The sequence below is a fragment of the Sorex araneus genome, chromosome X (assembly GCF_027595985.1).
Source record: "Sorex araneus isolate mSorAra2 chromosome X, mSorAra2.pri, whole genome shotgun sequence".
NCBI lineage: Eukaryota > Metazoa > Chordata > Mammalia > Eulipotyphla > Soricidae > Sorex > Sorex araneus.
Window position 1 is genome coordinate 339981508 of NC_073313.1, and position 13895 is coordinate 339995402.

At 35.5% G+C, this 13895-nt stretch overlaps 1 non-coding gene across 1 annotated transcript; it reads right to left on the reverse strand.

Moving 5' to 3' along the window:
• Window positions 1–12764: 12764 nt before the first annotated feature.
• On the reverse strand, window positions 12765–12872 carry LOC129400461 (U6 spliceosomal RNA). Its single transcript, XR_008627702.1, has one exon. It is a non-coding gene; the product is annotated as a U6 spliceosomal RNA (small nuclear RNA).
• Between the last annotated feature and the right edge of the window lie 1023 nt (window positions 12873–13895).

The following is a 13895-nucleotide window of genomic DNA, read 5'->3' on the forward strand; positions in this document are numbered from 1 at the left end:
AATACCTCACCAGCCAACCACCACTGCATCCACTACCCAGCCACCTCCATGATCCAGGCTGATCTCCGGAGTGTAGCAAAGCAGCTGCGTAACACACCATAATACACTTAATACCCATTTCCCATAATTCCCACACTATATTTGATAGGGTTCAAATACGAGATCACCTCTAAGGGTGATTGGAGGCCACCCTAAAAGCCTCCAACCCTCTTGGAGAGCCTGGCAAGCTACTGGGAATACCCCTCCCGCATGGCAGAGCCTAGCAAGCTACTCATGGCGTATTCAATATGCCAAAAATAGTAACAACAATGAGCCTCATTCACCCGACACCAAAAGAGCCTCCAATACGGCAGCGAAAGATGAGCAAGGAGAGGCTGAAAAAATCTCAGGGACAAACTAGACTGCCAAAATGAAGCCCATTGTGTTACATCACTGTAGTACCAAAGCTGGCTGAAAAGGTGGCAGCCACCGCACCACTGGGGAGAATAGATGGAAGGGACAAACATCTTTCCCCACACAGGATAGCATGGTGTTATAGTTTAATGCTCAGTCCAGATGCATTTCTGCCAGAAGCCGCTGGTTTCCAAGATTTGTCTGTGTGCCTCTGGGATCGTGGCTGTTCAGGAGCCAGGAGTTGTTCATGGGCGGTAACTCAGGGTCTCGTCGGAGTGGGGAGCGGGGTGAGTTCCAACCCCATCCTGCGAGGCCCCATGTGTCGCCATTCTCTCTCTAGTTTTGGGCAGGGGCTGACGCTAGGTTATTTATTTTCCATTTCTCACATTGTATATCAGGAAAGGTTGCATGGCTGCTTATGTGGCTGCGTGCTTCAGAGGAATAATCCTGTAGCCACAAACCGGAGCCATGCTTGTAGAAGCTCTTGGTCTCTGGAATTCCATCTGTAGAAGGCAGGGAGACTGCACCTTCTCCATCTGGGGCATCCCAGAGATATCGGCTCAGTATGGGGTCCAGAGAATTCTCCAGTGTTGTGGGGCCCACTGGCTTTCTTCACTGCTCTTATTGAGTTTTTTTAATCATGAATGAAGTTGGATCTTGTCAAAAGCTTTCTCATCATCAATTGATATGATCAAATGACTTTGTCTTTCCTTTTACTGATGTGGTGTGTTATGTAAATTGATTTATATATATATACATATATATATATTGAACATCCTTACATTCTTGAGATAAATCTCACATGATGTATGACTTTTACAATGTGCTGTTAGATTCAGCTTGCAAGATTTTGTTGAGATTTCAGATCAACAAAGATATTGATAGGATTTTTTTAAATAATATCTCTGTCAGCTTTGGGTATCAATTTAATGTTATCTTCATTGAAGTGTTAGAAAGGATTCTGTTTCTCCAATATTTTGGAAGAGATTAGGACCAATGGCAGTAAGTCTTCTCTGAAGATTGGATAACACTCACCTATAGACCCATATAGGTCAGGATTTTTATTCTAGGGGAGATTCTTAATTACTGTTTCAATTTCCTTGCTTTTAATTGGCCTGTTAAGGCTTTCTATTTTCTTCTCATTCAGTTTTGGGAGATTACATTTTCTAAGAATCTTCCCATTTCTTCTAGGCTCTCCAAATTAACAGATCACAGTTTTTCAGAGTAAAAAGTCATGTTGTCTTGGATTTCTGGAGGTTCTATTGGAATTCTCCCCTTTTGATTCTGCCCCATTTTATTTGAGCATTTTTTTTTTCATCATAAGACTAGCCAGGCTGGAGTGATAGCACAAGGCTTACTTTTTTCTCTGTATTCAGTGATTATTCCTGAGGGTCTGGAGCACCATATATGATGTTGGGGTTCAAATTTAGGTCTGCTGCATAAAGGTAAATGCAATACCCTCTTTATTATTTCCCTGATCCTAAGATTATGACTTTTATACAACTACTTGAGCAGTTGGGCTGAGTGATAGCACAGCAGGTAGGATATTTGCCTTGCACGCAGCCAACCCAGGTTCAATTCCTCAGTTCCTCTCAGACAGCCTGGCAAGCTACCTAGAGTATCTCGCACACATGGCAGAGCCTGGCAAACTGGTATATACCCATGGTATATTCGATATGCCAAAAACAGTAACAACAAGTCTCACATGGAGACGTTACTGGTGCCTGCTCAAGCAAATTGATGAGCAACGGAATGACAGTGATACAGTGATACTTGAGACTAGCCAACATTAATCTCTCTTGTTCTTTTGAAGAACCAGCTCCTGGCTACATGGATTCTTTCTTTTGCATTCTTGATTTCACTATTGGTGACTTCTGCTCTGTTTTTTCTTACTTTTTACATCTACTTATCTTTGGATTCATTTGCTATTGGTTCTCTAGACAAATAAGTGTGTATTTAGGCTGTTGATTTAATCTTTTTCTTACTTCTTTACTGTCACTGTTCACTGTCATCCAGTTGCTCATCGATTTGTTCGAGCAGGCACCAGTAACTTCTCTCATTGAGAGACTTATTTTTACTGTTTTTGGCATATCCAATACGGACGGGTAGCTTGCCAGGTTCTGCCTCGCGGGCTTGATACTCTCAGTAGCTTGCCGGGCTCACCGAGAGAGGCGGAGGAATTGAACTCGGGTTGACCGTGTGATAGGCCCGTATTGCTGTCTATGAGTTCCCTCTTAGTACTGCTTTTGCTGTATCCCATAGATTTTGGTAACTTGTTACTTCACTACCATTATTCTCAAGGTATCTTTTATTTTTCCCTTAATTTCCTCATTACTTTAGCTATTAAGTAGCAGCATGTTGTTCAGTCTCCAGGGTTTCTCCCATCTTTTTATGGTTAAATTCCATCTCTATAGCTTTGTGATCTGATAGGATGTTTGGTATGATTTTGTATTAATGAATTTATATGTTAGACTTATAAGACTTATATTCTAAAATGTGATTCATCCTGAAGAATGTTCCATGTGTACTAGAGAAGAACATGTATTTGGCTTTTTGAGGATGGGAGGCCCTATATAAATCCACTAGTCCAAGCTCTTCTTATTCTTCATTTAGGGCTCTTATGTCTTTATTAATATAACGTCTAGTGGATCTGTCCAGTGCTGACAGTAGATCTTGAAGTCTCCCATTACTTTTATGTTTCTGTCCACGTGTTTCTCTAGGTTTGTGAGCAAAAATCTTACAAACTTTACTGACCCAACATTTGGTGGATATATGTTGATTAGAGTTAGTATTTCTTGGTCAATTTTCCCTTCGATCAATAAGTAGTGTCTATCCATCTAATCACTTTCTTTAGATTGAATGCAATTTGTCCTGATGGAAGTGCTATCATTGTTCCGGCTTTTTGTTGTTGTTGTTGCTGTTTTCCACTGGCTTGTATAACTGTTTTCCATTCTTTTACTCTGAACTATGTCTATTCTGTGATTTTAGATGTATTTCCTGTAAAGAGCAAATGGATAGATTTTGTTTCCTTCTTCAACCCGCCACACTGTGTCTTTTGATGGAAGAGCTTAGCCCATCATTCAGGGATATTATTGGTATAAAGACCCATTTTGCCATTTTACTTGTAGGGTTTTGGCTTTTACAATTGGTTATTTGGTTTATGTAAGTGGTTTTTCAGTAGTTCATTCAGGGTCAGTTTGGTTATCAGAAATGTGACGAACTCTTGTTTGTTTGAGATTTTTTTTTCTCCCTCCCATAAAACAAGAGCTTTCCTGGGTAGTAGAATCTAGATTGAAAGTTTCTTTCATTCAATACTATGAATATCTCATTCCATTCTGGTCTCTCTGTTCAGTTTCATATGGATATCTGTTGTGATTCTTATGCTATTTTTGTTGCATTTTTAAGATTTTTTTCTCTTGTTTTCTGCTTGTTTGTTTGTTTTTTGCTTTTTGGGTCACACCCAGCGACACACAGGGGCTACTCCTGGCTCTGCACTCAGGAATTACTCCTGGCAGTGCTCAGGGGACCATATGGGATGCTGGGAATCGAACCTAGGTCTGCCGCCGCATGCAAGGCAAATGCCCTACCCTCTGTTTATCGCTTCTGCAACACCTCTTGCTGTTTTAAGAGTTTGTGACTCTATTTGGTTTTTGCCAGATTGATGTGTCTTGGTGTTGTTTGGGTCTATTTTGCTTGATACATTTTTGGTTTCTTGAATCTGTGCAACTTTCTCCATGAAGAGAGTGGGAAAATTCTCACCTATTATCTCTCCCACCACTCTTGCTTCTCTTTTCCTTTTTCTTCACTTTCTGGTGTTCCTATAATTCTGACATAATTCTTCCTATCTTTGTTCATTAATTGCTTTACATTTTCTTCCATTTTTTACCTTTTCCCTTGCAACTTCTTTATTAATGCTGGCCTGTATTTTGTCATCAAGTTCATTTAAATAGTTTTTCCCACTGTGAGCTTCTGTTAATGTGAATTATGACTTGCTAGCATATTTGCCAGCTTCTTCATGTCCATTTGTATGGAATTTCTCATATTTTTTTATTTTTTTTTTTGGAATTTCTCATCTTCTGAATAAAGTTCTTCGAATTGGTTGGATTTCTCATCAAGTTATTACTAAATGTCATTGGCAGGTGCTTGTTCATCCTCTGTAGCCAGTGCAGTGCTCATTGTAGGTTCTCATTGAGCAGGTTTAAGCGCTTTTGGAGACTTTCCTGGGTTTCAACCCATATCCTCAACTGCAGCTGAGTTCCTTAGTTTCCCCTTTATTCTTTGAGTTTTATAGTTACTAACAGTGGAGGATTAGACTCCCAGTTACTTGAGAACAGATTTGTTAGGTTGTTAGTACCAGGTGGCTACCAATACTACATCTGCTCTTCAGCTTATGATCCTTATTGTGCAATGTTGTTTGAGTGTGCCCACATTTAAAAAAAAAATTCTCAAGCTAGTTACTCACTGGAGTTAACTGACATGTAAGTCAGTGTAAAGTCTTGAAATAGGAATTTCCCCTTCTATTTCATAGGAGAAACTTGATTTGGATCTCTGAACATGAACCCTCTAGTCACTACCCAGGCTGTAGAATTCATGAAATAGGAATGTCCCTTCCCACCTAACCCTATATAAGCTATATATAAAGTAATTTCTCACACGGATATTAGTGCAACCATCCAGTTTGGGGACTAGAGATTAGAGTGATGTGAACTGGGACCAGTGTGGGTCATAAGGGGTGGTGTCCTGTGGTGCATGGCTGCAGGATAAGATTCCAGGCCTCTTGTTTATGTAGATTTGCAGCTTTCAGGGTGGGGAGGGCACAGGGCCAGGTCTGCAGTGCCTTGTGTTTATTAATTGTTCAGCAGCACAGGCAAATGTGTTAAAAACCTAAACTAAAACCATAGCATTTCTGATTTATCCTGTTTTATCATTTTCCCTTTTATTAGTTTCTATATTTTGTTTTTGGAATCTTTGCAATTAGTCTTGGGAACATATGTAATTTTATAGGCTCTTGTTGATATATTCACTTGTTATTGTGGAATGGCATTTTGTCTATAATAATATTATTGGTTTTAAAATCAACTTCACCAGTTAATAAAGCCTCTACTGCTTCCATTTGTATTTATTGTTGCTATATCTCTTTTTATACTTTCAATTTTAAACAATTATGTCCTTATATATAAAATTGATTTAATCTGTTGTTTGTAGTCTGGAACATTTTGTTCAGATAGTAAATTGTGGCCTTGCTAAGCTTCATCTTGCTGTTCTTTTTTTCTTTAATTCTATGATCATCATTTTTTGTTCCTTGATGTTTGATGTGTTAAAAATAATTATTTTTGTTATATTCAGTGTTTTTATTATTTTATGCAAAGGGAAAATGAATATTTATTATAATCTTCCAAACAGACATTAAAGATTTATAACCTCTGGGTAATAATTTGGAAGACTACTATAAAGATAAAAATACACTTAACATGTATTTTTATTAATCAGGCTCACTCCTGTATATTCAGCAAAGAAAAATGAAAAGCTATGTTGAGAGATAGGCCTATATGCAAATGTTTATATCTTCTTTTCTAACAAAAATTTTGAAGTGACCCAAATATTTTTCTATTTTTTTCTTTTTTTTTAATAATGAGAGATGGGGTCACACCAGCTGTGTTCAGGGATTGCTGCTGGTGGTGTTCAGAGGATCATATGTGGTGCCAGAATGAACTTAGGTCACCCTCATGCATGGCAAATGTCTTATGCCCTGTACCATCTCACTTCTCCTATGTTTTTCAACTAGAAAATTCATAAACTGGGGTGCATATTGCTATGCAACATCATTCAATAATTAAATAAACTATATCTAAGAAGCCTCAATGCATTATATAAGTCAATGAACCCAGAACTACAATATTGTGTACCATGGGATTTAGTTTATCTGGACTGTCACTCAGTGTTCACAGTGTCTGGTACTTGGCATCACCAGAGTTACTGGTGACTGTAGCATCAAAGTGAGCGTGAGTAGTGGTTGGATAATTCATGCTCAGGGTGTTAAATAAACAGGTTTCTCCTATGAGTCTAAATAAAAAGATAAATCAGCATTCTTCAAACAATACAAAGTATTCTTTAAATGTACTTTCAAAGAGAAATAAATATAGTCACATTAAGTATGATAAAAGCAAGAAAAATGATAATAAGAACTAGATATATCAATCAAAATTTTATTGCAGTTGTCTATATGTACTAAGAATTTTTAGGACATTAATAAATAATAATAGATTAATATCTCATTTACTATATTATCCTTTATTATACTCTTATATTATTAAATTCTTGGGTCTTTTTTCTTTTTGGGTCACACCCAGCGAAGCACAGGGGTTACTCCTGGCTCAATGCACTCAGGAATTACTCTTGGCGGTGCTTTGGGGACCATATGGGATGCTGAGAATCGAACCCGGGTCAGCCGCGTGCAAGGCGAACGCCCTACCCGCTGTGCTATCTCTCCAATTCTTTATTATATTATTAAAAAGAAGGCACATTATTTAGTATCAAAAAGCAGACCTATTTCAAACAAAATCTATGTTATATTAACAATAATTCATCCTAGCCATATATAACAGAACAAACTAATAATCACTGTACATATCATAACTTTTTCTTTTAAATTAGCTTTTCTAGGAACACTGGCCAACTTGCAAAAACCTTAAAAATAGTGGTCCCCAGGGATTCAACTATTACATTTACAGAATGAAGTTTATTCAAAAAAGAAAACTACTCACTGAGAAGTTGATATTCAAACTTTTTTGTTCTTCTCTTCTAAGCTTGTGTGCTCCCACTGTAGCAAGGTCAACAAGGATAAGCATACTTTTCTGTATACTCTATAGGTGTATGATTACTCCATATTTTTCTGATCCATGTATTCATAAAAATCATAAATGCTAAAAATACAATATTGCACCACTACTCAATATAATTGTATTCTGTAAAGCTGGACAAATAAAATTATCCAAATTTCATTTGAATAATTTATATAAATCATAGTACAAATACTTCTTGAAATATCAAGCACTAAAATTACACTTAAAACAAAATGCAGTCAGTGAAATATTGGACTCTATAGGTATTCAATATATTATAACTATGAAAGCTGAACCAAAAATACATTGAAATGCTAACATAGACTGTGGTATAATTTGGCAGTTTACTTTTCATGATTCACTAGGCTTTACAATTATACTTAAATGAGCATACTTTCATTGTTTAGGTGGAGAAAAATAATCACTTAAAATAAAAATAATTAATATTTTCCTCCATTCTTTAAATGATTCATATGGCAATCATATTAAAGAAATAATCCTTATAATTAAAGAACAGCATTGTCAATATATGTGAATGTCTAGGACATGGGTAATTTGCTGCATTAAGTAAGAGAAATTTAACATATGGTGTAATTTTGTGTCTATAACAAAAATAGAGTAGAATTATTTTTCTTTCCATAATAGACTAATTAAACACATGTAGGAAAAGCAATAGTCACAAAACATTAATTGATAAAATGAAAATTGGATGTACTTGTGAGTTTTAGTAGGCTACTTAGGTGAATAGATAATGTTGTACTTGAGATTCATGAAACTAGTTTTTAATTTTAATATAACACTGATCTCAGTTTTGATCTAGATAAAAGTCATAGGACTCATTTATAGTTTATGCATTTAACATAGAGGTCACATGCACTTTACAGAATCCATTTTTGTTGTTTCTGTAGAGCATATTTCTCTTTATAAAGTTCTAAGCCACATGCAACTTTGTAAAAATTTCAAATAGTCTATTCAGGAAAGAATTTTGACCTAAAATATGATATTTTTAGGATCAACTTTTAAAAATACTCTTTTGTAGAAAAGAAATGAACTTTTAGGATGTTCAGAATTTTCATTTACAATGCCAATTAAAAAATACTGTTGCAATAACATGCAGTGGTAATTTGATATAGTAACTTCAGAGAGTTGAAAACCAAAATTACTGTGCTGTAAAGCAAATCTCATGTTATGGAAAAATTAGTAGTGTCTTCCTTTTTTTACTAAAACTTGAATTGATGCAGAGTTATGGTATATAGAGGAATTTCAAGATTATTTTATTCATTTAATTTTTCAAAATTTTTATGTTTTGTGTGCTCAGGACACGTGGTGCCAGGAATTGTATGAGGTCCATGGTGTGCAATGCAAGTGCCTTGTTCTCTGTAATCTCCCTTTCTGGTTCTGTGGCCATATACTATTTCCTTATATGCCACAGATGAGAGAAATCATTCTGTATTGGTTCCTTTCCTTTATAATGACTTCACTCATCATTATGTCCTTGAGTCCATCCACAGAGTAGTGAATTGTTTGATTTCACCTAAGAGAAAATAATGAAATCATTAGCTTCCCTATATTTCTTAAACATCTGTAAAAATCTTGATATTTACTAGGGATACATCTTAGGAAATTTAAGGAAAGTAGCAATAATTTTAGGAAAACTAGTTAAGAAGTTCTTTTAAACTGTGAAAATTGATGGTGCTCATTGTGTATAGTTTTATAAAAAATGTATAGTTTTCTTATCCTATGTTTTCTTCCTCTTTATTAAATTTATATCTCTAATAAGGGACATATCTGCATTACTTTTGTTCCTGAAGCACCTCGCAAGGAACATAAGTGGATAAGTACTGTTTTCACATAAGGAATAAATTAATTCTCACCAATAGTGATAGGAATATGGTGGTAGGAAAGACATTGAAGTTAACAGGACATAGCTTGTATAGAGGAGGAGAGAGGGATGCTATTCCTTGTTTAATTGCCTAAAGTATATAAATAGAAAATTTTAAAGAAAATCTACTACTATATAGATCAAACTCTATCACTATCACTTATCATCCCATTGATCCTCAATTTGCTCGAGTGGGCCCAGTAACGTCTCCATTTGTCTTAGCCATGAGATTTTAGCAGCCTCTCAATACTCGTCCTTTATACCTTTGGTTTGGGTACAAACCAAATTCTAATCTTTAAAATTCAATGAAATAGAGTGCCTGGATCTGTATTAATAGACCATACATTCTTAGGCAGAGTCACTTGCTTAAACCTAATTAAAATGTGCCTTGAGAATGATTGAAACCAGAGACCACAGATGGTGATGCTGTGCTTGTTAGTCAATGTATGAGAAGCTCATCTTGGATGTTCATTTTTATGGACAAATGAGACCTAATATGTTTCATTCTCCCCTCCCAAAATCTAAGTTTTATTGTCTTTTTCTTGTTCTCTTTCTGCCATAGTATGTTGGATGTATTTGTACAAAAAATTTGGGTTCATACAGCACAGTTTCAAGGAACATCTCATTTAATCTTCTACAATGTTGTGTGTATTCATCTGTATCACCTGTCATCCCATTGCACATCGATTTGCTTAAGCAGGCACCAGTAAGGTCTCCATTTGTCTTTGTCGTAGCCCAGTGTCTTTGATAGTGTAGCCCAATGGCATCTGCTCGATCCAGGAACATGAAGAGCATCAAACCGTTCATTCAGGGTCTTGACGAAGAAGTCTGACCATCTCGTAGGTGGGCAGCCAGGGGTTCTTTTGACGTCCCATGGAATCCAGTCGGTAACAGCTCTAGTCCAGTGATCATCTCCAAATTGCATTAAGTGTCTGGCCCATCTGATTTTCAATGCCTTGGCAAATGAGGCATCGTCCCTGATCCTCAATGGAGATCAGAAATCTGGATTCCTTCTCTCACTTAAGTGAAACGTGATACTCCAAGAATAGCTCTTTCAATTCCTCTTTGGGAGACCGGAATAGCGTTCTCATCCTGTTTTTGTATGGCCCAGGTCTCTGAGGCATATGTTAGTGCAGGAAGAACAATGGAGTCGAAAAGATGTGACTGGAGTCAGAGGTTCTTCGTCCTCTTATCAAATTCTTCAACGTGTTTGAAGGCATTCCGCTCTGCTCTCTTCCTCCTGCACAGTTTTGGCACCAAGTTGTTCATCATTGTGTATTCAAGCAGAAGTAATTTATCTACAAAATATAACTGTATCACTGTCATCCCATTGTTCATAGATTTGCTTGAGCGGGCACCAGTAATGTCTCCATTATGCGATTTGTTGTTACTGTTCTTGGCATATCGAATATGCCACAAGTAGCTTTCCAGGCTCTGCCGTGTGGGTGAGATGCTCTCGATAGCTTGCCAGGCTGTCTGTGAGGGACAAAGGAATTGAACCTGGGTTGGCCACATGCAAGGCAAACACCCTACTCATTGTGCTATTTTGTATGTGAAATACCATGAGTTGGGTAGTTCAATGGACTGTGCTCATATTTTGCATGTAGGAAAGCTAAGTTTGATCTCTGCAAGACATTTTTCTTGGACTATCACTGACTGATAGTACTGGTACTGAGCTTTAAACAATCTTTAAGCACTGCAGTTTGTGTCTCTCAAACAAACAAATAAATAGAAAACAACCAAAAGTATCCTAACAGTTCTTCAAAGTGATTTTTTAGGAAATGAACAGTAAGATTCACTTTGTCTTTTGACATTAATATTTAAATAATTATTTAGAAATGGCATATTGATAATAGTAACATATCCATGAATATTGCTGGGCATGTTGATTAAGAAAAATTAGTGTCAACAACAGCAATTGTAACAACAACCATATGCTAAAAATTAACTGTGTACATTAATTTATCTAAAGTATCATCTAAGTTCATAAATGTCATTACTGCCATTTTAGAGATGAGAGACCTCATACTTAGAGTTGAGCTAATGTATGCCAAGAAAGTCAGCTGTCAAGGAATATTAAAAAAAATTCAGCTTTTATCCCTTTGATGCTGATCCCTCAATATCATAAAAAATCATTCTTAAATATAGTAATATGAATATCATTCTTCAGCTGATCTAAATATGCTTAAATATGTCCATAAACAAGAAAAAGCATTTACAATTTCCTCAGCTTAATGGCATCAAAGTTCACTGTGTCTATGATCTGGCTGAATAGAACCACTCATTCTGTCTGAGCGCTCACCATGTCAGACATTTTACAGAATACAAAGTGCACAAAGACTGCGTTTTTATGAGCTTATGTTGATTTGGAAAGAAGGCAAACCGAGGTCATTAAGTCTTAATGGATGTTTTAAAACACAGTTCTCCTTCTAATTGTGCAGTAATAGGTAGTTGGTTAAATGAATTATGTATATTTGACAATCTGTAGTCATTAAAAAATACATTTCATGAGAATGTTCAGTAACATTAAGAATCACTTATAACTTATTGCAATATAAAATATTGAAGTTGTTACATATAGGCAAGTAAATTTCCTTTTTATTTAAAGCATGCAAATAAATATGTAGATTGATAAGTGACAGAAAAGTTAGTTGTGACATCCTCAGAATGGTCAGATTTGGATTTTTCTATTTTTTTCCTTCTGCTTTTATTGTTTTCTAAAATTTTTGCTTTGAACATATAGTCACAATATAAAACATAACATTAATCATAAAACATTTTGCTTTAAAGAACAATAATTTGCACTGAAAATTATAAAGAAAACATGAAGAAAGGGAAAACATTCCAATTTACATTGCTGCAGAAAACTACATAATATTTAATTACCAAATTTTGAATAATTTCCCTGCACATATTTTCAGCAATATCTTATAATTAAATTCATACAGTAATATGAAGTTAGTTAATATGCAATGATATGTAGTAGTTAGTTGCTTTTCTATAACAGTCATTTTCATTAATAACTTGTGGAATTTTGTACTTATCAATAAAATAATTGTATTATCATTTTTTTAGACATTAGGGCATATTAATGGACTCTAATTTTTTTCACTAATTCACAGAATTTTTATCACTTATAATACATAACCTTACATATTTTTCTGTACATCTTGAAATTATATCACACTATTAATGTGTATGATTGTAAAAATGTGAGAGAATATGTCCATTGATATTATATAGGGACACTTTCAATTACCAGTACAAATCTGGTACATTTTATCGTTTTTTGCTACAGGATGTATGATCCTTTACCCTATAGGAATAATAATAAAAGTTGGAAGTCTCAGAATTTTCTCGTGATTATTTATGTCTATTGTGTATAGACCTGAGACTATAAATATAAGACTTCAATTTAATAAATTGATCTATATTTGTGTCTTAGTTACAAGAAGAATATCACAGACTAGTGCTTAAGCAACCAATAATTATGTCTCAAAATTTCTGAGGGTATAGCAGCGGGCAAAGAGAAAGGAAGCAAAAAGTCCTAAATTTCATCTTTTTTAAAAGATTTTTTTTTATTAGTGAACCACCATGGGGGTATAGCTACAGACTTACACACTTTTGTGCTTTTGTTTCAGTCATACAATATAATCGAGTAAAGATATGAATTTGCATGTCATCCTTGCACAGGGGCCATGCTAATCTTCTCTGTATCATTTCAATTTTAGTATATGTGCTGCTGAAGCAAGCACAAATTTAATCTTATAAAGGCATTAATTCTCTTCTGAGTCTTTCACCCTCAGGTCCTGGTTTCTCTCAAAAAAACCTCTCTACAAACATCAACACCTGATTAGGGTTTCAACATATAAACTATAGGATTACACAAGTGGAGTCTTAGTTTGCTTTACTTACTACACTTTTAATTATTTCATGAAAATGATATCGCAAACATAAACTGAGAAAATTCTCTTTCAGAAACTATATGAGATGTCTTACAAGCACATCATTTAATAATTTAGAAAACTAAATTATTAAAATTAAAAAAAATAAGTTAGTTATCAAAATCATGTGAAAGTACAGGAAAAATATTTTTTCTTTATTTATTTTTAATTAGTGAATCATCATGAGGGTACAGTTACAGATTTACTCATCTTTGTGCTCTTGTTTCCCTCATGCAAATTTCGAGAACCCATCCCTTCACCAGTGTCCATTCTCCACCACCAGTAAACCCAGCATCCCTCCCACCCTCCCCAATCCCATCTCCCCCCACCCCGCCCCGCCACTGTGGCAGGGTATTCCCTTTTGTTCTCTCTCTCTAATTAGGTGTTGTGGTTCGCAATAAAGGTGTTGAGTGGCCACTGTGTTCAGTCTCTAGCCCACATTCAGCCCGCATCACCCTTCCCCCGCATGGTCTCCGACCGCATTATACTTGGTGATCCCTTCTCTGAGTTGCCCTTTCCCCAGAACCCTATTTAATTTTAATCTACTAAGATTATATCTAGTGAACACACATAAATTGTATGGGTTAGAAGCCATAGAAATACATCATTGATAATGTAGGTCCGTTTCCTCTAGGTTCAACAATGAATTTTTACAATAGTACACACTTAAAGTAATGAATATAAAGAAAAAATGAGGATTGTTACAAAAGGATATCACATTTTTGGTATTTCTACTTTTAACATATACTGAATGTTCAAGTGAAACAATTATCTCTTGCCCAACATACTCATTTTTAGAGTTCAGCAATTTGGTTTAACAACGAGGCTCAACAT